Raw genomic sequence first — 27,290 nt, forward strand, 5'->3', positions numbered from 1 at the left:
ATCATGGATTAATAGACTCTAGAATTGGACTAGGCTATGAACATCATCTAATCCATTCTACAGATGAAAAAACAGAGGCCCAGAGAAGTTAAGTGACTTGCCCAAGGTCATGCAAATAATAAGCAGAAGATCAGATCTTCTAATTCCAATATGTCCTTTGTACTAAAGCACACTATAATTCGCATTACTTTCTTACCAGTTGATCTAACCTCATTATTCAAACATCCATACAAATATATCTCTTTTCTATATACTTGTATATTCAGGGTGGGCCAAAAGTCACAAAGGGGTCTGATATTTTACTAACTTTTTGAAAATCATTTTTCTTTATTTCATCTATATGTGTGTGTATCCTACATGTACTTTATGTGATGTTATGGTATTATAAATTAAAAACAAAAATAAAGGAGTTATTAAATATTGAGACCCCTTCATGACTTCATGACTTTTGGCCCACTCTGTACATGAATATATGTATATGTATATATGTGTGTATTTTATATCTATCATCCATTAAATAGATCAAAGGGAATTATAAAATTGATAAGAGGAAGTTGTTTTCCAAATGCATTTGATTATTACCTACTTTTCTAAAATATCAGCATTGCAATATTTTTTAACAGTATATAACTATTGGAAGAAATTCAATACTATAGAATATTATATTTCAAAGATTTCAAGGCCTCACAGTTTTAGAACATTTCTTATGAAGCATGAAATGGAAGGAAGGGAATGGTTGAATAATTACTTCTTTACTATTTTCATATGTTCTTCTTGACTTTTAAAATGAAAGCATTTTTAATTTCTATAGATACAGACCTTAATTTCTATAGAGAGACCTTAAAGGAAATGGGGGGGGGTAGTATTTGAACATTCTTTAGTCCATGTTTTTAGCCTGTTAACTAAGTTTATAAGAAGTAATTAATTAAATAACTATTTTATAAATTCAAAACAAAAATTTAATGGAGTAGTAGTAATGTCATTTCCTTGAAAGAAATGCACCCACTTCTACATGTTATTAATGAGGCTAGAGGAAGTAGGAAAAGTATGAAGAGGGAGTTGAAGAACCACTGTGTAGAATGGGATAGTGAGTTGATAAGCAGCAATGAAGGTTTAGTTGAAGTTATATCACCTAAATTTGTAGTTGAACTAGTTATAATGATTGCGTGATTTTCTCCACTTTTGTTTAGCAGCATGGGTAGTCATGAAGGAAATGAATAGTGGGAATGATCAAAAGCTGAGGCTTGGCTGGTTGTAATTGGTGATATAATAAGGGGATTCAAGAGAGAAGGACAGTGTGAAGTTGAATTGTCTCACCAAGGATTCAAGATGAGGAAAAGAGGAAGACATGGCCAGGTTGAGAATTGAAAGGTCAATAATTGGAGGTCATGGTGATGAAGACTAGGGTTAGATAAGTGATGGCAGAGGAAGAGATGAAAAGCCAATAGATTATGGTTGGATAAGGGGATTTCAGAATTCTTGAACATGGAGATGGTGCATTTGTGGGTAATGGCAACATTGAGGAAATCACCATCTTTGTGTGTGGCTGAAGTGGAATGAAAGAGTACCTTATGGGAGGAGAGTAGGTTGAGGAACTGAGTGCTTAGGGTATTTTGAGGGAAATCAGTATGCATTTTGAAGTTTCCTGCTATGAGGACAGGAGTTGGGGAGTGGAGAAATATTCCAAGTCAGATAGCAGACTCATTGAGGAAGGATGGGGAGTGACTGGGTGGTCTGTAGACAATTGCTGCCATGATTTTGATTGGCTGATAGACATGAATAGCATGAACCTCAAAAACAGGTTACTGAGTAAAGGAGGCAGGAGGAGAAACTGGAAATGGCAATGGGGGGCAAGGAATATTCCAACTCCCCCTGACTCAACCAATGAGTCAAGGAGAATGAGAGAAGGTTCAGCCAGCACTGGAAAGGGTGGCCAGGGAGGCTGTGTCATCTGGAGGAAGCCAGGTTTCAGTGGGAAAGAAAGTATATTCTTAAATCTATAAATGAAAGTATATTGCCTATGGTATAGGTATTCCAGAGGGTACAGTGGAAGTATTGAATGGAGATACAATGAAACTTTGAATTAAAAGGATTGAAGGGGTGGGAAGCACTTATTTCTTTTCCATTTGTTTTTGCTAGTACTCTAATTTCATTAACAAAATTTAAATTCTTTTAAAAAAATTCTTGCTTTATTTCATCAATGAATTCTAGTTGACCTTTGTCCAAGCTGTGTTTTTTCCTTGAGAATTTTCTCATAGATGTTTTAAAGTCATTCTGTTCTTCTGAGTTTGTGTCTTGGGCATTCTGGGCACCATAAGAGTTCTTTATAATAGGAGTATTATTTCACTTCCTTATTTTTTTTTTTCAATCTTACTTATCAAACTGTGGCTTTGTACTGGGACCAGGCTCTGTGCATTCCTGATAGGAATGCCTGGGGCTTGTTTGGTTCTCATTTACATTCTTTGGCATCTTGATACTGCTTTCTCCAGACGTTGAATTTTACATATATATATATTTAAGAATCTCAAGACTAGTTTGGGCTGGAGACCTCCAAACTTTCAGTGCACCCAACACAGTCTCATCTAATGCAAAGTCTGATTGCGGCCGTTCTGACCTGAGTTTTGCAGGATCCCTTTCCAGTTTGCATCTGTTTTATATACTCATAGATTTGCCTTTTGTTAAATCTCCAGTAGATTCTTGCTGGTCCCAGCATCCATCAGCTAGCTTGAAAGATCTGCAGGTTCAGAGCAATAGGACTACAGGGTCTTTCTTGGTCTGAGCTCCTTGCCCTGGATATTTAGCTACAAGCCTCATACTAGGCTGGGACCTAGAATCAAGACACTCCTCTAGGGTTAAAGTCACATGATTGGTGCTAGCTTCTGTTCCTGATCCTTTCCCAATACATAGCCTTAGACGCAGGACCATTCTTTGTCCTGAGATGCAGCCTCAGATGGGCCTCTAGGTGGAAGTGACTGGCTCAGTGACCATACTGTATCTAGGATCCAGCTTCCACGTCAGAGGGATAAAGTTAACAGTTGTCTCCTCTTCCTGATCACTGAGAGGCTCAAGCTTCACCCGGCTCCACCTCTGACTGCTCCTTGCCATTGATACACAGCAGCAGGCCCCAGTCCAGTAAGCCTTATCATGCCATTTGCTTGGCTAGACCTATTCCCAAATGCTTACAAACTTCTGTCTTTTGTCCTACAATGATACTCAGCTAGAAAAATATGACTCATTTTATTTTTTCCTTGGATTTCATGATGTAGCATAGGAATCTTTCTAGGTCTTATTGGAGTAGTGGTTAGGAAGACATAGACTTTATGGTTTCCTTCTATTCTGCCATCCTTGTTGAACTCATATTTCTTTCCCTAAAAGCAATTCACATGGAATGTACTAGTCAATATTTGTTTTCTTTAAAAAACAACAAAGAATTAACAATCTGAAAAAATAGCATATTTGAAAAGGAAATTATATTCACTAAATTGAGAAAACTGGCTATGTAATACTTAATTTCCCCCTAAAATATAGAAAAATAATCCTGGAAAATAATGTAACTGTCCTGAACATTATTCAGATTAGTTTCTCCATTTATAAAATATTTTAAAGTTAAATGACTCAAATTATAGGTCTATTCTTTGATCAAAAGTCAAATTTTGAAAGGCTCTAAAAAAAGGTTTTCCTTGATAAATATCTGAGTTCCAATCCCACATAAGACATTTACTAACTGTGTGAGCCTGGGCAAGTCACTTACTCTTTGCCTCCATTTCCTTAAATGTACAAAGGAGATAATAATATCGCCTACCTTCCAGAGTTGTGAATATCAAATGATATAATAATAGTTATAAAGCATTTAGCACATTGCATGGCATCTAGTAAGTACTGTACAAAAGTTAACTATTATTACTATAATTATTTGGTATTTCATAATAAGCATGAAACAGAAAAAGTACCACCAATCACCACAGACCTAATGTGTTTTGAGAGGTCTCAACAGTTGGACAAGCTAGGGATCCAATGCACTAACTATAATCTTTTGGTTATCAAAACACTCACATATGTTCATACTTATTGAGGCAGAAATGATGGTCTATGGCCCTTAACTGAATTGGAATGAATTTACATATGCATTTTAGACAACCACTTTTAACAATATATTTCGTTTTTTCCTTGTTTGCAAAATTCAGGAATTGACATTTTAAGATAGTCCTTGTTGATAGATTCCTCTGATGCCTTATTATAGGTGAATTACAACACGACTGCAGCACTGTTTCATTATTTTCACAGGCATTTTGGCCCTAAACAGGATTTTATTATCTACAAAGCATAAAAATACCCAGCACTCCAAAGAATTAATTTAGAGAACCTAAGCATATTGCACAGAACATAAAGTTGACCTTTACCGTCTACAGCTTTTGGGATGGAGTGGGATGTGGAACACATCATAGATTTAATGTGGCACAACGCTGTCTGCAGAAACTTGGGTGGGACTGTGACTGCCTGCCCATGGCACCCGATGATTGAATCTGCTGTCACCAGCATCCTGATAATAATGAACATTCAGCTTAACGACCGTGATTATGATTATCATAATTGATGTGCAAGTGCAGTGTGTGGGGATCATTACAGCTGAACTGTACAGCAGAGAAACATGCCTTAGTTATGGATAATTTTACTTTTATGCATTGATTGGGATAAAATATGCCTTTCTATTTAAACAGACCAGCTTCATATAATTTTAGGAAGCTTTCTACATATATGGATTGATGATTATGCACTTACTGAAAAAGAGACCATACTGTTGTTTGTTTTGAGTGGTTTCATTTCATTAGTGACTGTAAACAATTAAATAATTAGATGTAATTGAGGGAAAATATTTTTCTTATGAGGATGGCCTTCAATAATCAAATATTCAGTTTATGTATTTTCTCTCCTCTGCAACACACCAGGGACTTCACTTTCCTATTTTTACTGATCACTGATCTCTGATTATGCCAAAAGTTAGTCAGAAGATCCAGGAAAAATATGCAATCATATGTGTAGAGGAAATAAAGATACAGATCTCTTTCTATGTGTATAGATATACATAGGCATACACACACACACACAAACACATACACATACACACACACACATATATATATATATATATATATATATACACACACACAATTCTATGTATATTTATGTGACACTCATTGGTTTACATTACACTTTTAATATATGTACTCATTTAATCTCACTAATAACCCTATGAGATAGGGAGGGCAAGTATTTTTTCCATTTTCTAAAAAAGGAACCTGAGGTTCAAAGAAGTTAAGTAATTATACCAAGGTCATGTAGCTAATAGGTAATGAACTTAAATTTTGTCAAGTCTTCTTGCTTAAAGTCTATTGCTCTTAGATTGGAACCTGAGGATGAAAATAGGTGTGGGGTGTTATGTTCCAGATTAAAGAAAAATCTAACAAATATTAGTCAATATGTATCAGCTAGACCGTCCTGTCTATATTTGACTCTAGAATGCAGAAAGTAGATGATGATAGCCAAACATGAGGATACACGTTTTCATCAGGAAGCATAGCAAGCTTGAAAACCTTTGGTTTTCAAATGGCAATTAAGCCTGAAACGACAAGATCACTACATCCGATTATTAATAACTCTACAGCCCTAAAGAGACTAGGGGAAACGTATTCTTCTGAGGCCTGTAAGATTTACATTGCCCTAGGTGAGATGATTGCCCTAGATATGCAGCTGTACACTGATGTGGAGGACAAAGACTTTTGTTTGACAGCCTAAGGTTTTATCACCTCACTATAAAATTCTTCTCCTAGAAGTTTTTGAACTAGACTGTGACTCTTGAAATTATGAAAAGTAGCATTTAAACTTTCTCATTCCATGAAAATCCCACACCTGCCAGTCTTCCCTGCTGTGCTTTGACTTTAGAGCAAAAGTAGTTAAATTCTGTCTAGCAAAGGCCACCAAAGCTCTCATCCATATAACTATTCAGTCTTCTAATTTCAGATTGTTTCTTAAAATAAGAAGTCAAAGGTAGCCTACAACTGTTTTGGCACTTTGTCACTTATAGAGATTTCTTCCTTCCTTCCTTCTTTACTTCCTTCCTTCTCATTTCCTTCTTTTCTTCCTTCTCTTCCTTCTCTTCTCTTCTCTTAGCTTTCTCTTCCTCTTCCTCTTCCTCCTCCTCCCTCCTTCCCTCCCTCCCCCTATCTATCTCTCTCCAGCCAAGTTTCACATAATATCAGGGGTTTCTTGTATATTTCTTTGACTACTCTATTTTCTACCCAACTCCCACCATGGGATGGTGTCTTCAGTAATGCATGAATGCTTGAGGAGGAATTTTATATTGATATGGCTTCAGAACATTTTATTGGACATGTAAGAATATAAGAATGAAGAGAATTTTCTTCCTCTTTTCACAAATGTCTGTTTGGCTAGATAGCCATATTTTAATTGGCTTATTGGCAATAGTTGATTTTTACCAAATGGAGGAAGATATCAGAATATGTAAGGAATCTGGATCCATCTTATTTCCCTCTTCTCTCAACTCTGTTAATATTAGATAATATTCATAATCTGCAAAATATGGTATATATACAGACCTGATTAGGAAACCATGAACGCATCCTCAGATGTTTCTGTTTTATTTGTAGCTTGTTTCCTTATGTTCCAAGGTATTTCAAGTCACCAGGCCCCGAAGAACTACTTTAAGTTTAATTCAATAAAACAAATGTATGCACCTACTATGTGCAAAACATTATGTTGGGGAGACAAAAGAACAAAAGCAAATAATCCAACCCCTTAAGGATTTTACATTTTCAAGGGGGTTATACCAAGTACACATTTAAGTAAATTCAAAGTATATACAGAGAAACATAATTTTAAGAGGAAGAGAGCCCAATCAACTTGAGCAAAGGTATCCTGTTGGAGTTGTCTCCTAGGATTCTATAAAGAAAATATGAGGAAATAGTAATCCAGATATGGAGAACCACCTATGCAAAAGATTAGAGATGGGAGATGGAATCTTATATAGAAAGTAGAGTTATAAGGCCAGTTTAGCTGCAAAAGAGAATATATGTAGAGAAGTAATAGAACATAAGAATGGAAATGGCAACACAAAAAGAAACTGAAACTTTGACCCATAGTCACTTGGCTAGTAAATGTCAGAAGTAAAATTTGAACCCAGTTCTTTGTGACTTCTCAAGAACTAGGGAAAATCATGGATGGTATTAATTTTTTAAAAAGATATCTGTATATTTTTAATCATATAAAATCTTTATGATAATAATATCTATATTAATAGCAACAAGAAAACCCAGAAGGGAATAAAAAGAAAGTTAGTCCAATTAAACTAACTACAAAATATATTAAATGTATAGGAGTAAACCGGCCAAAACATACTAAATTCTTGTGTAAATACAATTACAAAATATTCCTCAAAGAAATAAAGAAAAACACATAACTGGAGAGGGATTCAGTACTTATGGCTGAGCTATACCAGTAAAAACAAGAATAATATTAGCCAAATTAAATATATATACTTAGTGATATACCAGTCATATTACCAAGGAAACACTTTTCAAAGCTAGACAAAATAACAAAATTCATTTGAAGAAATAAAACATCTACAATACTAAGGAAAAATGAAAAAGATATTAGGAATGAAGGGAGGATAGCAATTCCAGACTTCAACTTTATTATAAAGCAGAAATCATCAAAACTATTAGTCATAGTTTTAAAATAGAGAAACATATAAATGTAATGACCAGGCAAGTAGGTGGTACAGTGGATAGAGCTCCAGACCTGGAGTCAGGAAGACTGGAGCTCAAATCTGACCTCAGACACTTACTCAATGTGTGACCCTTGGTAAGTTCCTTAACCTATTTTCCCTCAGTTACCTCATCTGTAAAATGTGTTGGAGAAGGCAATAGCTTTCTCCAGTATCTTTGCCAAGAAAACCCTAAATGGGGTCACAAGTGGTAGGACATGACTAAAATGACTAGATAAGGAAGTATCAGAAATAATCAATGCAAATAACCCACTGTATAGTAAACCTGAAAATAATAAATGAACTAGGTAAAAGCTCTCTATTTGACAAGACTTGCTGGAAAAAAACAGAACGTCAATCTTCTTTCTGACAGAAATTAGGCTAAAACTAACATTATATAGCATATGTGCCATAACTCAAAAATGGGAAGTCACTTGAAAAGACTATATAATTTGTAAAACAAAAATGAAACAAAACAAAGAGAAGCTCATCTAGTGCTGCTCACAGATTTGGCAAAGGGTTTAATTCTTTACTAAAAAAAGAATAAAAGTTATGGCAATATGTAAAATAGATGTTTTGAATTACAGGAATTTGAAAAGCTTTTGCAGAACAAAATTAATACTGCTAAGGAGGGAAACAAAGTTTGGGAGGGAAGGAAACAAATGAGGAAAATAAAGTCTTTAATAAGGGTCTGATCACCAAGATAAGGCAACTAACAACAAATATATAAGACCAAAAGCCCTATAGATAAGATGTCAAATAATATGAACAAATAGTTTTCAAATTAATAAACTTAACAACTGTTGTTATTGTTTATCCTTCATTCTTCAAGAGGACCAATGGCATCAGGAGGGTGATGTCATAACTTCTGAGTTAATTGAATTTAAGTGAGGAAGAGCTGTGCAGTCATCAACCTCACTCTCTCCTCCAGTCTTCAGAGTCCAGTGCAAGACATAGGTTAGGACAACTGGCAGTGGCCCAGGATGCAGTGGGAAACCTTGAACTTTCCAAGCCAAGGTCGTTCCCAAGTCTGTTTCTCTGAGACAGCACCCATTCAGTAATTTAAAGCTCACTCAGAAACGAGGCAAAAGTTTTCCTTCACAAAAAAATCAATCTGGGTGGAGAAGACATTAATAGCTTCTAGTCAGAACAGAAACTATTGCTATTTACACTCAATCTGACCCATTAAAACCCAAACAATGAGCGAATAAGCCTTGGACTAGAACCTACTATTGTCTAATCACTGAGAGCCAGAGTATTTTGGGTTTAAAGGCATAGTTACATAGCTGTAACAATTATACAAAAATGGATCTAAATCCCTGATAATAAGAGAAGCACAGCTCAAAACAGGGCTTAACACCAAACAAACTGACAAAGATGACTAAAGACAGGAAGTCATTGTTTGAAGTGTTAGGGAAGGATGATCACAAGGATGCTTGCTGGTGGAGTTTTGAACTGGTCCAACCATTCTGGAAAGCAATTTGGGATTTTCCTCAGAAAGTGACTAAAATGTCCACGTCCTTTTAAACCAGAAATTCCATTGCTAGGTGCAAAACCCAAGGAAATAAAAAGATCAAAAGAAATGTCCCACCTACACAAAATATAGCTGTACATTTTTTAGTAACAAAGAACTGGAAATAAACTTTGCAAATATTCAGAGAATAACTCCATAGGAGCTATGAGTACAGCCTCATAGTTATGACTTCTCCACAAAGTTTATTAGAATTCCTGGAAGAGATTAAATGAGATTTTTTAAAAAGACAAATGAAATAAGAGTTGTCGAGGAATTAGAAAAAGAATAAAAGCTTAATACAAGATATACAAAGTCTTACCCAAGTAATATACTATCTGAAAATTAAAATAGGTCAGAAAGAAAACAGTAATTCCATAAGGAAAGAAGAAATGTGAACTGGCCTTTTGAAGCCCAAATATCTCTTCTGACCTCTAGTCTCCCCTCTTTAATGACCTACTATTAGCATGATGAATACAGTGCTAGGTCTGTAGTCAGGAAGACCTGAGTTCAAATACAGCCTCAGATACTTAGTAGCTATGTAACACTGGGCAAGTGTCTTAAATACTATCTGCCTCAGTTTCCTCATCTGTAAAATAGGGATAATAATAGCTCCTACCTCCCAGAGTTATTGTAATAATCCAATGAGACAGGATATGTAAAGTGTTTTGCAAATCTTGAGGCACCATACAAATGGTAGTTATTATTACTATCTTCCATACATTCACCAAAGTGACTTTTTTAAAGCATAATTGTCACTATGTCACCCTCCTATTCAATAAATTCCACTAGTTCTTTATAATTTCTAAGATCCAAAAAAACTCCCCTGTTTGGCATTTGTAACTCTTCACAAACTGATCTCTTCATATCTTTCCAGTGTTCCTACATACCATTAGTCTCCATGCATTCTATAGTCTAAATGCTCTATTTGCTGTGCTTCACACATGATGCTGTATCTTCTGTCTTTGTGCAGAGAGAATTAGTGTCTGAATTGTTCTCCCTTATCTCCTCCACATCTTAGCAGCCCTGGCTTCCTTCAAGAATAGGAGGCCCTTTTTTAGTCCCCATAGCTTCTAGTGCCATCTTCTCTAGGACTGCTTAATATCTATTCTTTTTTTTTTTTTTTAGTGAGGCAATTGGGGTTAAGTGACTTGCCCAGGGTCACACAGCTAGTAAATGTCAAGTGTCTGAGGCCGGATTTGAGCTCAGGTACTCCTGACTCTAGGGCCAGTGCTCTATCCACTGTACCACCTAGCTGCCCCAATATCTATTCTTAATAAATCTTGGATATATAAAATAATCAATCTATATATATTAGCTGTATCCTCTGTTAGAATGTAAGCTCCTTGAAGGCAGGGATGGTTTTCACTTTTTCTTTGCATCTCTTGAGCCAAGCACAGTGACATATAATAAATATGTCGATTGATGACCCTGAAATCCTATCATTTGATTTATGACAAAATAAAAATCTATGGGCCATGGAGAGTGGAATTTTCTGTCATAAAGTCTATATGAATTTATAAAAAGTATTATTTAAAAGTGTATCCTGTGCTCTCTTGTACATTGGACCCTGGGGGTGTTGCCTGTCTTGCCTATCCCTCTTCCCAACTGTGATTATAAGAATGATTGAAACTAGGAAATAGACATTAAAATCTATAGATTATCTTTAAATATGAGAAATAATATAGATTGGCAGGAGTGTAGAGAGAAAAACAACAGGATTGAGGCAACTTTTGCCAGTAAGTTTTAGGACCTTGAAAAAGTTTTATAAAGCAGTGAGAAGGGGTAAAGCCATTTCTATGATAATATTCCCTCCCTCCTCAACTCTCCCTATGAAATAAAGCAATTCAATATTTGTCATACATATGCTGTTATGCAGAACATCTTCACCTTCCTCAAAAGTGTCTTGCTTTTTACAGCTCCCTCCCCCAAACTTCCCTTTCCTCCTTTCCCTCTTCTCCCACCCTGCCTTATCTCCTTCCCTACCCACTTTTCCACAGGGTAAACATATATTACCATACCCACTTGAGTATGTATGTTATTCCCTCTTTGAGCCAATTCTGATGATAGTAAGGTTCACTCACTGCCCTATTCCTTCCCTCTCATCCCCTCCCCTCCATAAGCTTTTTTCTTGTTTCCTTCATGTGAGCTACCTCTCCCCAGTTCACCTCTCCCCTTCCCCTTCCCCCAGTCTATTCCTCCTACCCCTTAACCCTATTTTAAATATGTCATCATGGGTTAGCTAGGCAGCACAGTGGAAAAAGCACCAGCCCTAGCTAGACCCGGGAGACCCCCAGCCCAAACCCGGCCCCAGACACAAGATACCCCACCCAAAGGATAAACAAAAAATGAATGCTTTATAGATATCATCCCTTCATATTCAGTTCAGACCTGTGTCCTCTGTGTATTCCTTACTGAGAAGGTTCTTATGAGTTGGAAGTATTATCTTCTCATGTAAGAATGTAAACAGTTTAACCTTTTAATGTCCCTCATGGTTTCTTTTTCCTGTTTACCTTTTTATGCTTCTCCGGGGGTCTTGTATTCAAAAGTCAAATTTTCTATTCAGTTCAGGTCTTTTCATCACAAATGCCTGAAAGTCCTCTTTTTCATTGAAATCCCATTTTTCCTCTAAAAGATTATACACAGTTTTGCTGGGTATGTGATTCTTGGCTGTAATCCCAGTTCCTTTGCCCTCTGCAATATTATATTCCTTGCCCTCCGGGCCTTTAATGTAGATGCTGCTAGATCTTGTGTTATCCTTATTGTAGCTCCACAGTATTTGAATTCCTTTTTTCCAGCTGCTTGCAATATTTTCTCCTTGACCTGGGAGCTCTGGAATTTGGCTATTATATTCCTGGAGGTTTTCCTTTTGGGATCTCTTTCAGGAGGTGATGGGTGGATTCTTTCAATCTCTACTTTACCTTCTGCTTCTAGAATATCAGGGCAATTTTCGCTTACAATTTCTTGGAAGATGATGTCTAGGCTCTTATTTTGGTCCTGGTTTTCAGGTAGTCCAGTGATTTTCAAATTCTCTCTCCCAGGTCAGCTGTTTTTCCATGGAGATATTTTACATTGCCCTCTATTTTTTCATTCAATAGGGTTTGCTTTACTATGTTTTAATTTCTCATAAGGTCACTAGCTTCTATTTGTTTAATCCTAATTCTTAGGCAATTTTTTTCTTTAGACAGCTTTTTAAATCTCCTTTTCCATTTGACTTTTCAAGCTGTTGATTTTTTTCTCATGACTTTCTTGTATTGCTCTCATTTCTCTTTCCATTATTTCTTCCCTCTCTCTAAATCTTCCTTCTATCTTTCCTACTTTCTCTTCAAAGTTCCTTTTGAGAGCTTCCATGGCCTGAGACCAGTTCCTATTTTTCTTGGAATCTTTAGATATAGGAGCCCTGAGGTTGTTATCCTCTTCTGAAGTTGCACCTTGACCTTCCTTGTCACTGAAGAAACTTTCTATAATTCTCAGCTTTCTTTTTTGTTCATCTTGCTGTCTTTTACTTGACTTTTAACTCCTCACTGGGGGGCCCTGCTTCTAGGCTACACTACTGTCCCCAGCTTCAGAGCATCCCAGGTGTTTTGGTTTGAGGGAGGGCAGGTTATTCTTTTGCCTGGCCTGTTCTCTGGTCAAAAGATAACCTCAAGTCTACTTACTAAACAACCAACCAGAAAAGGTTTCTGTGGTGTGGTTCTTAGCTTTGATGAGCCTGCGCCCCTCCCCAACCTGGGCCTCCTGCTGCTCAGGATTTCTTCCTGGTTCCCTGCTGGGGAGGAACAGCTGAATTCCTCCCTAGGTCCCACTGACACCCCTGTACTTCCCCCACCCCACCCTGTCCAGCCGTTCAGCCCTCTCACCCGACCCGCAAGCTCAGTTCCAGAAGACATTGGTGCTGCAGCTGATTCCGTGACTCGGGGGTTAAGTTCCTCTGGTGTGGCATGCCTGGGGTCTCTGTTGGTGTGATTGTGGGGTTGGATTTTACCAGTAGCTCAGCATGGCCCCCTTTAATCTGTCTATAGCTGGAAAATTATCTCAGCCTGTATTTTTGTGGGGGTTTCTCCTCCAGGGGTTCTTTTGTTGCTGTTCTTGGGGTAATTGTATCAGGAGCTCTGTGCATTTAATGTCTTTCCTCTGCCATCTTGGCTCTGCCCCAACCTAGCCCTCTTCTTACACCTTATTCCTGACACAATTCTCCTTGATCCAGTGATACTGATTTCTTGGCTGTTCCACAAACAAGACCCTCCATCTCTCTGCTCTTTGTCTGTTTCTCATGCCTGGAAAGCTCTACCTCATCTCATCCAACTATTGACCTCTCTGACTTCCTTTAAGCCCCAAATAACACCCCTCTTTCCTTAATCTCTCCTAATTCCAGTGTTTTTGATTTTTAAAATTATTTCCTCTTTATCCTGAATATAGCTGGCTCTCTATTTGTTTGCATGTTGTCTGCCCCATTAGATTGTAATCTACTTGAAAGCAGGGACTGTCTTTTGTCTCTTTTGAAACTTCATCACTGAGTGCTGTGCCTGGTACATATTAAGCACTTAATAAATGTTTATTGTTTGATTGAAAAGAATAAGGAAAAAGACATAATTGAGGCAGCTTCGTGGTTCAGTGGCTAGAGCGCTGGGCCTGGAGTCTGGAAGACTCAAGTTCAATTCTGACTTTAGACATTTCCTACCTATATAACTCTGGGCAAATCACTTAACTACTATCTGCATCAGTATTTAACTATAAAATGAGGATAATAACAGCAGGGCTGTCTTGAGAATCAAATGAGGAAATATTTGTAAAGGACTTTGCAAGTAGTCAAATTCCACATAAATATTATTATCATTATAATTATAAAGAGTCCTAATCTCACACATCCCAAATTTCTGGAGAGCAGATTTCAAAGAGTTCAGTGAAAGTATAGGTAGTTTTCTGTGATTTACAATTTTACAAAGGAAGTTAACCAGAAGAGATAGGAAACAAACATATACACATGGACACATTGAAGCCTTTAATAGTGCCTGAATTTGTTCAGTATTTTTATTCTTTCATCTTTATGTACTCTAATATAAAACAACATTATGAGTTCTCTCCAATATCAATTGATAGCTATTACTGTCCCAATATTATTTGCCTGTGTCAGTTAATATCTCCTTAATATCAATAGCAGTGATTAGCATACCAATATTAGCCATTCAATTAGCTTTTTACAAAGATATATTTACTGAAAAAAATATATAGCAAGCACAGAAGTATGAATACTTTTTTTCCAAACTGGGAGCACACTCTCACTTCCACCATGTCAGGCACTAGGGAGAGTAGGCTCCAATTTAAAGAAGTTGCAGCAAATAATCTGCCACACCAAGTTTATTTCCTTCCTCGTTGGCAGGACCTGACTTGTAGGCATTTCCTACAAGATTACTTCCCATTGCATCAGAGATAGACTTTCTCCCTTGCTTTTAGGAAATAGAATCTTAGTTCTGGATCAATCCACTGCTGGACTGGATTCCACAAGTTGCCCCTTAGAACTGTGTTCCTCATCAAGTTTGTCTACTGGAAAACCCTGGCATGGATATCAGTTCTTAGATGTATTGGCATGCCATAGTGTCCTGAGGTCATTAAGAGTGGTCACAACTAAAAAACACCAATAAAGTAGATAGGTCACTGGTACTTTCTCTCTGGAGACCATCTGGAGACTTAAAGTGTTCTTTGCCTCAGTTACCAAGAGAACAGAGACCAGTCAGCCAGTTAGTACCTTTCATATGTATACTCAGTTTTGGCTTACCCAACAATCAAAAGGCTTTTTTTTTAAACCACACAGAAAGAGGACAGTTAATAAAAACAGAATACCTGCACTTACTCTGATGTGGAGAAAAAGGCCCCTCTACTATGCAATATCACATAAATCTTTGGAAGCAGCTTCCTCAATACTCAATATATATGCATATATGGATATGTACATATATGGATATGGATATATATTGATATATGCATCATGCATACATACACGCATAGAAAAAAATATATATATATATAATATCATGCATATATACATCCATTGTGTTGTGTGCATGTGTGTATGTGTATATGCATACATATATACACATATACCACTTCTTTGTACCTTTCCTATGAAATCAAAATGAAAAAGCAGCGTAAATTACAGAATGCCTTTGAATGAAGCAGCCAAGGGTATAGTGACTGGAGCACTGCTTTTAGAATCAAAGGACTGGGGGGCAGCTAGGTGGCGCAGTGGATAGAGCACCGGCCCTGGATTCAGGAGTACCTGAGTTCAAATCCGGCCTCAGACACTTAATACTTACTAGCTGTGTGACCCTGGGCAAGTCACTTAACCCCCAACTGCCTCACTAAAAAAAAAAAAAAAAAAAAAAAGAATCAAAGGACTGGGTTTTGAAACCCAGCTCTGCTTTTTATTCCCAGATTGACCCTTGTCAAGTCACTTCAACTCTCTAGGCCTTAGTTCCCATATTTATAAAATGAAATTGGAATATATTATCTTTTAAGAAACTTTCTGACACTAAATCCTATGATTTTTCATTCTTTTATTTAGATTTTAATTTTATATAATTAGTGGATATTAGAAGAAATTTTCAAATAAATTCCAAAGCCTACATTTTCCTTCATATATGAAGAATGAAGTGTTTTGATTAAAAAGAATGTTGTTCCTCTAGATAATTAAACAATAAACTAAAATTCCATATAATCACTGGTAGTTTTTGAAGGACTGACCTTTTTATTCTCAGAAAGAGACTTACGTTCAGGATCACAGACTTTATTTAATCAGTTAAATCATTTAGAAACATCTCTGGTTCTAACCCAAGTTATTCTGACCACATCAAAGATGATTTTGGAGATGACTGTTTATGAAACACAAGACTTCTGTTCTGAGAATATATCTAGTCATTTCAAAATGGAATCATGGCTAGGTAACAGTGATGATAAAAGTTTTGGGAAGCTCTTGAGCAATACAGATTTAGAATGGCCTAAGAAATTATATAAAGGAAAACATGTTTTAGATTTTAAAAGAGTGGTTTTAATATCAATTATTAAATGATTAATAGGTCACTATTGACAGTAGATGATTGCTAATTTCTTTTTCATGAGCAGCCCTGTTTGATAACTGAAAATCACAGTGGATATAAAGTTGTACCTGGAACTAGGAAGAACTGAATTCAAATTCAGCCTCAGATACTTATGATTTCGGATATATCACTTAATCTCTATTTGTCCCAGTTTCTACATCTGTAAAAATGGTATGAATAATAGCACCTACCTTCTCAGGATTGTTGTGAGGATAAAATGAAATAATATTTGTAGACTAATTTGTAAACATTATAAAAATTAAAGTATTACTAGTACCTACCAGTACTACTAGTAGTAGTACTACAGAATTTACCTACCACTGATGCAATTTAACAACATGTATCCACATCCTAAATTAAATCTTTTATTTCCAAAGAAAATTAAGTAGACACCAGTTCTTCTTTCTTTTCCATTTTGGTTAGATTTTCAAGAATTTGTGTGTGCCTAAGTCCTGAATTACAGATGCATACAAACATATAAGTGTATTGTGTTATACATATACATATGTGTTTATATGTGTGTGCATGTTATAGAATAGGTAATCATTTGGGTTGTTTTAGTTAGCTTGGTAATGAGCTACATTTGTAACACTGTTGAGATCACTGCATATTATAGGATAGACAAACTAGTCTGTAGACTTGAAAATATTACAAAATTATCCAAAAGAAAGTTATATAGTGATAGAAGAGCATAAAATCATTTTCTAACCGATCCATGATGGTAGAAGGATATGGTTCCTTAAGTCCCTTAGCCCAGCCCTTCCTCAACATATGAGAACTTCACCAATTTAGCAAAATTAGTGTGAGGGTCTACAATCCAGAAAACAAAAGAACAAAGAAATCAATAAAAAACCCAAACCCAATTGCCAAACTGTATATTAAACAGACTTTGTACTCTGATGCAGAGCTGCTTGATTGAGTAGTGCGGTGTCAACCATATCTTTCTTCTGATGCTAAAAGTAATGCACAGAGACAGAGAGACAATCACAGCACAGCCTCCCATCAGCTATAATTAATCTTTTAGTTAACAGAGACTAGAAAAGCCTCTCATCAGCCCCTTCTGAAGTCTGAGGGACCCTGTTTTTTGATGTTTGCATTCTGAGGAAAATTGTCCCCACCAGTTCTAACAAATTGAAACACCAGGCTAATTATGGCAGCTAATGAAGTGTGTGGAATGGTCACAGCTTGTCGTGAAACTGTTCCTTCAGCTTGGATTAGAGTTTCATCAATCACTTTTTTAAACTGATCCAGAATTGCTTCTGCCCGGTGCTTGGCATTTTTAATGCTGTTTCTGTAATTGGTTTTTTCCCCAAAGCTTAGACTGTTTTTTGAAATATTACAACCTCAGAACAGGACTTGCAAACTCTAGTTTATAAAAAAACATTTCATTATTGCCCCTATCAGCTGATCAAGTGGTAAAAAGCTAATAAAAGGACCACCAGAATAAAACTTGATATATTGCTTTTAATCCAACTAAAGGTAGCAATAAAGCATATTCACATGCATGTATGTGAATCACTATTATTGTGAACTGTATATCTGCTACAGTCATATGAACTGGGTTTGGGGGACAAATATCACCATATGTAATGAATGTCTTCCTCTTCACTTATTTTCTCATGGACTGTAGTTTTTCTGATAACGTTCAACACATTTTGGGCATGATTTACAGATTTTGCACAATTCCATGCCTCTGGCAGGCCTTACAACCGAAGGCCTCACTATGCACCTTTGAAAACAACTAATAGAAATGAATGTCAGCCTTAGAAAATTAAGACAAATTTTGCATTGAAATGTATATTCTTCTTATCTAATCAATGAATAAGCAAATTGAACTGAGTCATTTTATGTGTCTATTTTCCCATACAGACCTTTAGTCTGTAATATGTATTGAACATCCATTGTATTCATGGGCCTCTCCTAGGTCAGTGAAACTGAAATCAGATTGTAAGTGTGAATTGTAAGTATCTTCTAAAGGTTCACAGCTTATGTGACAGTGTTGTTGAGTCACAGCAAATTAAAAAAAACAACAACCCCAAAACTATAGAGGGGTTGTGTTTTGAACCAATGGATATGGCAACTGCACCAAAGACCCTAGAATTCTTGAAGTTTTGATGTTTATGTCTTTATTCCATACGTATTTAGTTTTTTATATATACTTGATGGCGTCACTTCAGTGTTGTCTATTTTATATACCCCAGAGGAACTGATAATAAATACTTAAAGAGAAAAATTATGATTTTTTGCCAATATTTAAATAATAAAAATATACATATGTATGTATATGTGTATTTCTATATACTCATAAGGAAATCTGGAACAAATATTCTACTGTTCATTTATTTTGGGTATTTAAATGCTTAGGTGATAATTGTAATTTCACCGTCTATAGTAATGAACTCTGGATGAACCAATTCCCCCTAGGACTAAACTGATTCTCCCACTACTTACTGCAGAAACTTTGACCTTTCCAATGTCTTCCTGTTACCCCAGGATCAAATATAAAACCTTTAGTTAGTTTTGTGTTTTTTTTTTAAACTCTTCATTACCTGGCCCTTTACTGTTCTAGCCTTTTTATACCATTCCCTCCACCCCTTCCCCTCCAATACTCTTTAGTCCAATGATTTCAGCCTCCCCTCTCTTCCCTTGCACAAGATACTCCATCTCTTTCCTCTGAGAATTTTCACTGGCTGTCCCTTATGCTTTGAATGCTCTCTTTCATTGTTCCAACCTTCTGCCTTCCTTTGCTTCCTTCAAATCTCAGATAAGTTCCACCTTTGGCAAAAAGTCTTTCTCAGTGGTTCTCCTTGATGGGCCTAACAATGGCCTAGAAATTTCAATTAATTTAAAAACTATATCAAGCACTAACTTTGTGTAAGGTACTCTATTAGGCCCAGGAGACCCAAAGACAAAAATGCAACAGTCCCTGCTCTCAAGGAGCTGAGAGGAATATAACATAGACTTGGAGAAGTAAATACCAAATTCAAGGCAATTTCAAAAGTGAGAAAGCATCAATAACTGAGATGAGCTAAAGACTTGTTAAGGAGTGAGGGTGGGGATTATCTGGAGTTTTTCAAGGAAACTAAGGATTCTACCAGTTAGGAAAAGATGTATAACACTGCAGACATGGGGACCCAACAGTACTGATGGATACACAGAGAAGATCAATGGAATGCTATGCATGGGGAACTAGTTAGCATCTGGCAGAAGCAAAGAGTGAATAAAGGGTCAGGGGCCAAGAAGAAGATGTGGGTCAGTCTTAGGAACAAGGAGGAGGAGTGTTTTTAAATGTCACATTAAAGATTTTGAAGTTTGTAGTAAAGATAACAGGGAACTAATAAAGAATTTTGAATAGAGCAGTAACAAGACAAGATCTGTGCTTTTGCAATACAAATTTAGTGTACCATCTCCCTTAATGCCCCTTTTCAAACATAAAGAGCTTGGGGTTTTTTTCCCCAACAATTTCCATGCTCCCCAGAAATTAATGAATTTCTATAATCATTAACAATAATTTCAGAATCAAAATCTTTACTATTAGAACATAGGATTTTGTTACCCAACATATAAAAATATTATTTACTAAAATATTGAAAGTATATTTGGATACTGAAATGCTCATATAAAAGATAATGTCTTGCATGGGAAAGATTATTTTTCCATGTAAATGTATCTATAATAAAAACTAGAACTTTGATTTAGAATTGGGATATTTAATTTTTGATGACTTCTTCCTTCTCTTAAACTAAGATGAAAATGTATCACCAATCAGTAAAATCATGCTCTACTAACTCAAATATAGGTATGATCACCTTGTCTCTAACCTATTAATATTAAGCCAAGAATTACCAAGAATATTTTCCATTTGTTAGAAATACTTTTACCTTACTATGCTCAATTAAAGGCTCGTCCAACTAAAATAATTCATTTTAAACTTCAAGTTATCAAAGGATGGATGTGAATTAAGATAATATCCTAGTATAACATTTTAACCCATTGGCCTTAAGACCAATTGCAGTCCTTAGGAATTAATTCTAGAAGTAGTATTTAAAAATCAGTAATTTGACCTTTATTAAGTTAGTTGATGGAGAAGGAAATGGCAAACCACTCCAGTATTTTTGCTACAAAAACCCCAAATGGGGTCACAGAGTCAGACAGGGCTGAAAGGACTGAACAATAAAAGTTAGACAATTGCAAAGTTATCTATGACATAAGGATCTATTAAGCATCTTAACAGTGTAAACAATATGATGTGCAGAGTATTTGACCTATATAAGGAAATCAGCTGTTTTAAGTGCTTTGGAAGTAATATTTGCATACAGTTGATATGCAAATTTGATATAATTCTTATCTCTTCATTAGCTGGTAACCAAAAGCTCTCTATTTGGTAACTGTCATTGGAGTTTTTACATACAATTTAAAATAAAAACTGGCCTTGGAGCCAGAAAGATCTGGGTTCAAATCCTCCCTCTGACATATTCTACCTAAGTGACTATAGGAAAATTCATTTAATGTATGAAAGCCTGGAGAAACACTACAAAAGTTTAAGTTGCAAAGAGGCTTCTGGTCTGTAAGCTGGCAGAACTCTTTCTTTAGATTAAATCCTAGGACGTCATCAGACAACAACAAAATACTCTTGGAAATTAAACATACACACACACCCCAAACATGATTTCCTTGAACATTTATTGTAATTTAAAGCTTCTCCTCAGTTTAGTATGTTATAGGAGAGCTTTTACTCTGCTATACATCCTGCCAGGTATGAACCAATCTGCATTATTTTGACCAGACCATTTTAAAGAGTATTTTTAACTGTATCAGTAAATCAACAGTTGTTATTGTGTTGGTTATTGTGATTATAATCAGTTTTTACCTCTGTTTCTAAGGCATGTGAATGACTTAGTGCTTTAAGCAATGAAGGAACTTAACATAAAGAAGATATGTGGTAAAAGTCAATATTCTAGGCACTTGGATATAATTTTGTTCGTAAGAGTTCTTTCTTCATTGGAAGTATGTGCCAAGTGTATTCCCAATTTAAAATGCAATAAACATTGATAGCTTATTTCACTTTTTATTATCACCTTTCAAACTTTTGTGTTTTATTTCTACAGTGTGTATAGTTATTATCTAATCCTTATACTAAATGCAGTTTCTTTGGAGATGTTAAATTCTTACCTAAGGTTTATCATATATCAATATTTTGTCACATTTGATAAACACCATTAATTTACATACTTTAAATAAATGCAGGTCACCTCCAGGTCCTCATTTAAGAGTGCTTTGCAGAAAGCTGAGCTTTGAGTGGAAATAGCAAGTAAACATCCCTGGAGATTTTGAATACTATTCCAAGAATTTCACCCACACATTTGTTTTTTAGTTCAAACTCAGTAAAGTTCATGGGCATCCAAGTATGAAATAGCTTATGGGAAAATTCACATTGCTTTCTTAATTTAATTTAGTTTGGGGTGGGGGAAGATTATTATGCCTGAAAATAGATCAACTTCTATGATTTTGATCCAAATACAGAGAAGTAAAATACGCTGGTAGGACATTGTATGTATATGTGCATATGCATGTATCTGTGTATATTAATACCTTGAAAAGAGGTTTGACATTATGAAATATGTGACTTTTCATCTACTATCTTGTCTCTGATTCAATATATTATAAAGCTCAAACAGGTATAAATTTACATATTGTACCAAATGTACAGCTAGAAGGTGCACTGGATAGAGTGCCAGGCTTGAAGTCAGAAAGACTAATTTTCATGAGTTCAAATCTAATACCAGATACCTAAAAAGCTGTGTGACCCTGGACAAGTCACTTAACCGTATTTGCCTCAGTTTTCTCATCTGTAAAATAAGCTGGAGAAGGAAATGGCAATCTACTCCAGTATCTTTGCCAAGAAAACCCTAAATGGGATCAAAAAGAGTTGGACATGACTGAAAAACAACTGAACACACACATATACACATACACACACATGCATAAACACCAAATAAACCCTACCATCTACCCCAAATTCTATAGATGTCATCAGTATTTTGATTAGCTCTTCAAACTATCACTTTCAGGATATGTCACTATTTTATTGGGTCTCTTCTTTCAGTTTTTATCATACCCATACCCATATCATATCCAGTAATTTTTCTTTTTAGCGATTTACATATTTGTTAGTGCTACATTTTCAATACTTTTGCTATTTATTCTTCCCTCTTTGGAGTAACCACTTACTTTAGATTACTATACAGTAGCTTTTCAATACCACACAGTATCATATTTCCAATACTTCAAAGATCTATGTAATTTAGTTTTAGTATTTCCTCCACCAATGTAGATCACAGCCCATCCAAAAATAGTCTTCAGTTGTTGTTAGAGTTGGCATATCAACAGAACCCTAACTCTAGCAGATCCTTTAAAGTTCATAACGAGCTTGTTCAGGCTCTCAATATTTTTTGCTGAAAGCATGTGATGAAGACCTACTAAGATATGGATGGTGGTGGACATTGTGTCATAAAATATTTGCAGATTTCTGGCAAAGATTGGTAAACAAACGTGTTAAGCACAACATAGGAATCTTTTGAATCTAGTGGGTCCAGCCTGGTGAATTGCCTAGCAGCTTCACAAAGTCTATCATAAAACCTATTAGGTCATTCATTAGGCTCTTGAGTGAGTTTTAAGAATTTCTGCCAGTTTTCAGATTTTTTAGTGCAAGATTCCATTCTCTTTAGAAGTGTTTCTCTAGTGTCATTTAATTCTTGGAATTGTTGGTCATCATTATAATTCCAGTTTGGGTTCTGGAGAGGCCATTCTGTAGTAGCCTGGCCTGAAGTTACCAAGGAATTTCCTGCTGTGATAATATCCATAATCTCACTCAGGGATAGTATAATTTCCCTAAAACCAGTGACATCAGCCCAAGTGGGTTGATATGTATTAAATATGGTCCTTAGCTGTGAAATTACAGTCTTTGGATTTTGATCAAACCTAGGTATAATTTTCTTCCATGCACTTAAATCTTTTGGGTTAAACAGAGTGTATTTTCTAACCTGCACTGCTTTTCCCTTGCTGGTACATTCTATAACTTCCTACAGGGAGAGCAGTTTCTGCTGATCTGATTCTAAAGATTGGTCAAGATCTGTTTCTGAACTAGGGTCATCTCCAGCAGAGGGAGGTGCCTTAGCATCTCTCTGACCACGTGGCACACTATCTTTCCAGTTTGTTTGTTTTTTTAATGCCACATTACAACAATGATAATAACGAGAATAAAATTTATAGTCATATGAGCTATGATTATACTATCAGAGTAGAGTTCAAATTTAGATATAATGCTTCCACTAATTTTTTTTTTAGTGAGGCAATTGGGGTTAAGTGACTTGCCCAGGGTCACATAGTAAGTGTTAAATGTCTGAGGCTGGATTTGAATTCAGGTACTCTTCACTTCAGGGCTGGTGCTTTGTCAACTGCACTATCTAGCTGCCCCTGCTTCCACTAATATTAAACATGTGCTCAGTTGGGAAGATGCCAATTATTCCAAAAATTTTCACTGTATGAATGAGGAGGAAACCAGTAATGCTATGAAGAAATATTGAGTAAGTTAGTCATTTAAATTGGGACATTATGCTGTCCCAAAACATTCCAATGAGAATACACAAGGGGAAAGCAAAATATTCAATCATGTTTCCCTTTAAAATGGACTGGCTTTTCTCTTGAGGTAAGGCTTTCAGAGGCTTTTAAAGTAAGGGAGATTGGTTAAATGAGGGAGGCTGTGGGGGAGGGTTAAAAAGGTCCACCAGATTAGTTGGCATGTGGCCAAGTAAGGGGTGGGTGACGTGGGTTAAAGAGATCCACACCAGATTCGTTAGCTTCTGGCTTTGCTCGCCAAACTCTAGGGGCCCAATTTAATATGTAGAGAGTTAAGTGGGTGGCTCGCTGTAATATTGGGTTTCAGAAAATAATGAGGAACCTCTAGGCCTAATACTTTCTCCTCTCTGAACTGCCTTTTTAGATATTTCTCCCAGGCCAATAAGAAAGGAGTTTAACAGCTTCTTTTCCACAAACGAATGAGATTTTATTAATGGGAATAAAATACACAGCAAAGGTGAAATTCATAAAGTCAAGGACAAGGGAATCTGGAAAGAGGAAAATAATTCATTTCCCTGGCTCTAACAAGAATCTAAACAATCCCCAAGCTTGCTTCCAGCTCAGCTAATTTATAGGGCTGGATTTCACTCACCACCAGCAGTCCATAGTTTCTGTGGGAGTCAGTAGTCAGTGTCTAGTCAGCTCCAAAGCCAGAGGGGGACAAAGTGTGCAAGTGTGTCTGTGTGCGAGTGTGTCTGTGTGAGAGTGTGTGTTACTTCCTGTTGGGGTCCTCTTTTCTACCTTTTTCTCCTCCCCCAAAGGGGAGGTCCTTCAAGTAGTGTGGCTGAGATTGGTTCTCTGTTGATTATGCAGTCCACAGTCTCTGAGGACACTCCTTCTCAGGGCTGGCTAAATTTAGACTAAGGTCTAAGGGCCAAGTGTGGCTCAAGATCTAATCACCTTACTGGGCACTTAATGGTTTCTTGTTCACACCCAATTCAAACACTACTAAGTCAATCAAGTAGGACTCCTGGGCGTCTACCAAATTCCATTTTTTTTACCACAGTGGCAATATGATTGGTAGAGTATGCATACATATGAAATCTTTAGAAATATGTAAGTAAAGATAATACTTGGGGGGGCAGCTAGGTGGTGCAGTGGATAAACCACTGGCCTTGGATTCAGGAGTACATGAGTTCAAATCCAGCCTCAGACACTTGACACTTACTAGCTGTGTGACCCTGGGCAAATCACTTAACCCTCATTGCCCTGCAAAAAAGAAAAAAGAAAGAAAGATAATACTGGGAAGATTTTGTGATTTGACATTTTTTGCCCTATTTCTTTTAGGATACATATATGTATGTGTGTGTATGCATGTATATGTATGTGTGTCATATCAATAGCAATCAACTATATTTATAGCTGGTTTTTCTGAAGCCTTCTGAGAGTACTTAACAGGAGCATTTTTATAGAGAAAATTCAACACAGAATTGTTGATATACAGTGCAATTAGGAAGGGAAATCCCTTCATGATAATTCAGCTATTTATTAATGATGCCTCTGTATGTTATTAAGAATTATAAATATTTAGCAATAAGACTTCAAGTCCATATGTTCCCAGATGTTGTTTTGTGGCTATCAGATTAGCAATTTTTCAAATTCTATACACAGTAATTAGAGTCTTTTACAATTTCTTGTGGAAGCTCTACTTGATTTCGATTCTTTCATTTAAAACTCAGAAAGAACTGTGTCAGTGTCATTCACATTTTTAAAGCTTGACAAATAAATTAAGCATAATTAAAATGAAATATTTGTTGCATAAATTAAACTGCAATTAATATGTTTTCTGTCTCTTTGAGAGATAAGATTAAAATAGTTTTGTTAGTAGACTTCCCACTGTGAGAATAATTTCTCGATTTTTATACAGCACATTATCATATGCATTCCCACAATAAATGAGTAAACTAACAAATAGAAAAAAGTTGTTTGATGAAAGTGTCATATAGAAGGATATAAACTTGCTTTTATGATGGCAAGGCAATATCACTTTTTATTTTAAGATCTAATGACAAGTTGATTCAAAGGGTAAGATTTGCACTTTTAAAGTCATTAAAGTAAGTAGAAAATTGCCCTTCATTTTAATCAGTCGTCTTTTTAAATTAGAGAGTTTATTGTTGTCAATGTTGTTTGGATATACAGGAGGTAATTAGGAAATGAAGAACACATATCAGGCACCCAGGCCGCCTCTTGAGTCAGTCAATAAGTGACATTAGATCCCGTCATAGTAAATTAAAAACGCATGGTTTCAAGAAAAAGGAAGAGAAATAGCAATACTTGTTGTATACATATCTTCTTTAATAACAAGAACTTCCAATTACTTAGTACTTTACAGTTAGGGAGCACTTTTATTTTAATCCTTACAACAACACAGTGAGCTATGTTCTAACATAGGAAAAGGTTCCTCTAAATTTGGCTTCTCTAAAGCCTGAGTTAGTTTGTCATTATTGTTATTTTTTAGCATGTATGTGTCTAATTTTTGCCTTTCAGTAAAATCACAACCTGAGTTCAAATCCCAAGTTAGTTACTTTCTTAGCTCTGTGACTTGGGCAAGACATTAACTTCTAGGGGGTCGTAGTTTTCTCACTTATGAAATGAGGGGGTTGAACTCACTGATATGCTGGTAACTGTTTAGCAAATGACTCTTCAAAAAACAAATTGTTTTTTTAAAAGTTCTTATAAAACACTTTTAGGTTTAATTTGCATTATTAACATGTTTTCCATAACTTAAAAAAATCTAGACAATTGAAATAAATAAATCAGACCCTGATTTTTAACATTTGCTGATTTCCAAAGTGTAAATGCTCTCACTGAATTTTAAACAATCAGAACTCACGACTTGAACTGGTTCCTGCACAGCCCTGACTGGAATAGATGACCTCTGAGGTTTTTTCCAGCTCTAAATCTATCACCTATCTCTAAATCTATATGTTTTAGAAGTGATGTGGGAAATCAGACATCCATTGTTTTCAAGTCAATATAATCTCATTATTCCTGTTTGGCTATGAGGGGTACCTGAGGTTCAGAAAATTTAAAATAACTGGTCCCAGAGGATTAGAAAGTTAATAGGAGATAGAGCCAGGTCTTGATTCCAAATCATCTGACTGAAGGTCCAACACACATCCTGCCATGCCTTGCTTCTTCTCATTTTAATATTTTACTTTGGTGTCCAAAATGGCAAAGGAGAACCTTATCTTTAGTCTCTTTAGGGAATAAGCATTTATATATCAACTACTATGTGCCAAGCACTATGCTAATAGCCCTTTGTAAA

At 36.0% G+C, this 27,290-nt stretch overlaps 1 protein-coding gene across 1 annotated transcript in view; it reads left to right on the plus strand.

The window, feature by feature from the left end:
* Positions 1 to 27,290, plus strand: part of SPATA17 (spermatogenesis associated 17) — a 251,839-nt gene that overhangs the window by 206,198 nt on the left and 18,351 nt on the right. The window lies entirely within an intron of this gene.

Source organism: Dromiciops gliroides, chromosome 4 (assembly GCF_019393635.1).
Source record: "Dromiciops gliroides isolate mDroGli1 chromosome 4, mDroGli1.pri, whole genome shotgun sequence".
NCBI lineage: Eukaryota > Metazoa > Chordata > Mammalia > Microbiotheria > Microbiotheriidae > Dromiciops > Dromiciops gliroides.